The following is a 3,250-nucleotide window of genomic DNA, read 5'->3' on the forward strand; positions in this document are numbered from 1 at the left end:
CAACCTAATGGCTAAAAGTAAATTAATTTAATACGGAAACGGAGTGATAAAAAATGGCTTTTTCATCGGCTTTTTCATTATTGTGGGGGCCCTGATGTAAACTGCTCTGCGGCGCGATGAGGGCGCGTTAACCCTTTCACTGCCACACTACAGAAGCTTAGTAATGCTTCGCCTCAACTCCGTTTCTGGTAGAACTAGTGAGCGAATCTTTAATATTTTTTTTTGATTCATATTCAGAGGTAATTCGTCGAGATATTTATAATTGGTATTTAGCCAAAATAAATATTAGAAATATGGTGAAAAAAACTATTTATCCGTTTTTTTATCCGTCACTACCACACTACAGAAGGTTAACCTTTCACTACCACACTACAGAAGGTTAACCTAGTTGTTGTGTCTTTCACTACCACACTACATGTATTTACATCTAAATGCTTATTGGTCAGGCGGTGACGTCATTAAGTTGATGCCATTGATCGGTGAGTATTAAACAGAGAGCAGGGCAGTGCATGTTTGCCAGTCACCATGGAACCCAGTCAGCAACCCACAGCGAGGGCACTTGCCGAGGCATTAAACCGGTTTGCTCACTTCGGAGCACACTGTGTTGAAGACGAACGCGCTTTAGGAACATTCATCACGGATTTCTTTCCGCAGAAGAAAAATCCAAAAAGAAACTCAGATTCTGGTTCAGAAGAAGAAGACAGTTGTGACGAGTTAGAGGCAGATGATGATGATGGTGACAACACTATTGAAGACGAGGCAGAGCCAGAAAATGATGGTGATGGTGGTGATGGTGACAAAACTAACGGATTTGAAGACGAGGCAGAGCCAGAATCTGATGATGGTGACAACACACCTAACGGATTTGGAGACAAGGTAGAACACGTAATGTGCGTTGTGGAAGTTGAATCTGACGAGAACCACGAACGCCAAATGGAAAGACTTTTGCGATTTACTTGTAAATGCGTCCAGGTTGATAAAGAAAATGACATTCTTAAAGAAATAGGTCAAATAGGTCTTTGTCAAATAAAAACAAAGCTTGAAAATGAATGACATTGTGCTAACATGTGTTCTTATTAATCTTTCAGACCAGCGAGCAGTGGGCCTGTCCACATTTAAGTCCCTCTGGAGGCAATTACTGAGTCATATCAGAGCAATCAAACCAATGTCTGATCTTTGCTGGGTGTGTCAGAAGAACAATTATCTGGTTAGTGAACATCACAGTGTTATGAACTTTGAACTGCAACTTCTGTATGAAAAGTGTTATACAAATACAGTTTATTATTATTAATATTAATCATCATTTACTTAACTTTTTTTTTTCAGATTTTCAAAAGTGCCAATCTGCCAGAGGCTGAGAAGTCTGCAAAGCTGAAGCAGCAGGAACAACATCTGGCGCATGTAACCTCAGAGCGGGCTGCCTACAAGGGCATGCTTAAAGCCGCCAAGGAGATCGGTGATGGTCTTTCTCTGGGTGGTCATGTGCCACCGGCAAGCAAGCCCTTGACAATGCATTACAGTTTCGACTACGCTCAAAAGGTGACTACATACCAAGCCCTCTTTCACAACATCATGTTATAATTGTTATAACTACTGCATTGCTCCCTTTTTTTTCTTTCTAAAATCCTTATTCATTTATTGCAGGTGCACTACCCATCAGACCCCCTTCAACCAGGGCCCATGTACTTCTTGGCTCCACGCAAGTGCAGCATATTCGGTGTTTGCTGTGAGGCGATTCCACGGCAAGTCAACTATTTGGTGGATGAGGGGATGGAGTCCAGCAAAGGTAGCAACGCCGTCATAAGCTACCTGCACCACTTCTTCAAAGACCATGGTCTTGGGGAGACAGATGTTGACCTTCACTGTGACAACTGCAGTGGCCAAAACAAGAACAAGTACATGTTGTGGTACTTAGCGTGGCGAGCGCTACATGGTCTTCACCATCGTGTCAATCTCCACCTGCTGATTGTAGGCCACACAAAGTTTTCCCCGGACAGTTTCTTTGGGCTTCTCAAGCAGCGTTTCAGAAAGACCAAGGTGAACACTCTTGATGAGATTGCAGCAGTCGTAAGGGACAGCTCAGTGGCTGGAATCAACATACCACAGCTAGTGGGAAAGGAAGATGGCACTGTAATCGTGCAGTCCTACAACTGGCAGGAACATCTGGGGCCTTACTTCAAGCCACTGCCACAGATCAAGCAGTACCAGCACTTTAGGTGGGTGTGGTCACTGTGTGTTGTGTATTTACTGTAATTAATTATTCACACTTTAGTGCAAAGAATGTCATTGGTAAATGATACAAATGCATTGATATTGTTATGTGCCCTGTACTAACGTTTCACTTTATTATTGCAGCTTTGATTCCAAGGAACCTGGTGTGGTTGTGGCAAAGATGTCTATTGATGGCGCTGAAACCAGATTCCAGCTGCTCCGTGACGTCCGTGTCCTGCCGCCTATAGATGGACTTCCTGTGCTGCCACCACCGGGACTGGACTCTGCAAGACAACACTATCTGTTCCACAAGATCAGAGAGTTCTGTGATGAGGAAGCCCAGGACGTAACATGCCCGGCACCACCAGCCAAAATATCCAGCGGCGGTTCAAAAAGACCACGGTGATCATCTGGAGAGGCCATCAGAACATTGAACATTGACTTTAGCATGTCTATTTTTATCTCGTGTTATTTTAAATGCTAATAAAATCTTGAAACTTGATTTTGTCTCTTGTTTATTATCAGGGTCCCTTTCACTACCACACTACAGAAGGTTAACCCTTTCACTACCACACTACAGAAGGTTAACCTTTCACTACCACACTACAGAAGGTTAACCTTTCACTACCACACTACAGAAGGTTAACCCTTTCACTACCACACTACAGAAGGTTAACCTTTCACTACCAGACTACAGAAGGTTAACCTAGTTGTTGTGTCTTTCACTACCACACTACATGTATTTACATCTAAATGCTTCTGGAGAGGCCATCAGAACATTGAACATTGACTTTAGCATGTCTATTTTTATCTCGTGTTATTTTAAATGCTAATAAAATCTTGAAACTTGATTTTGTCTCTTGTTTATTATCAGGGTCCCTTTCACTACCACACTACAGAAGGTTAACCCTTTCACTACCACACTACAGAAGGTTAACCTTTCACTACCACACTACAGAAGGTTAACCTTTCACTACCACACTACAGAAGGTTAACCCTTTCACTACCACACTACAGAAGGTTAACCTTTCACTACCAG

At 42.6% G+C, this 3,250-nt stretch overlaps 1 long non-coding RNA gene across 1 annotated transcript; it reads left to right on the top strand.

The window, feature by feature from the left end:
* Positions 1 to 1,087: 1,087 nt before the first annotated feature.
* On the top strand, positions 1,088 to 1,876 carry LOC311247007. The gene is made up of 3 exons (XR_014620825.1): positions 1,088 to 1,207; positions 1,327 to 1,539; positions 1,645 to 1,876. It is a non-coding gene; the product is annotated as an uncharacterized lncRNA (long non-coding RNA).
* The last annotated feature ends 1,374 nt before the right edge of the window (positions 1,877 to 3,250 follow it).

The sequence above is a fragment of the Notolepis coatsorum genome, assembly GCF_963971535.1.
Source record: "Notolepis coatsorum genome assembly, chromosome: 20".
Taxonomy (NCBI): domain Eukaryota; kingdom Metazoa; phylum Chordata; class Actinopteri; order Aulopiformes; family Paralepididae; genus Notolepis; species Notolepis coatsorum.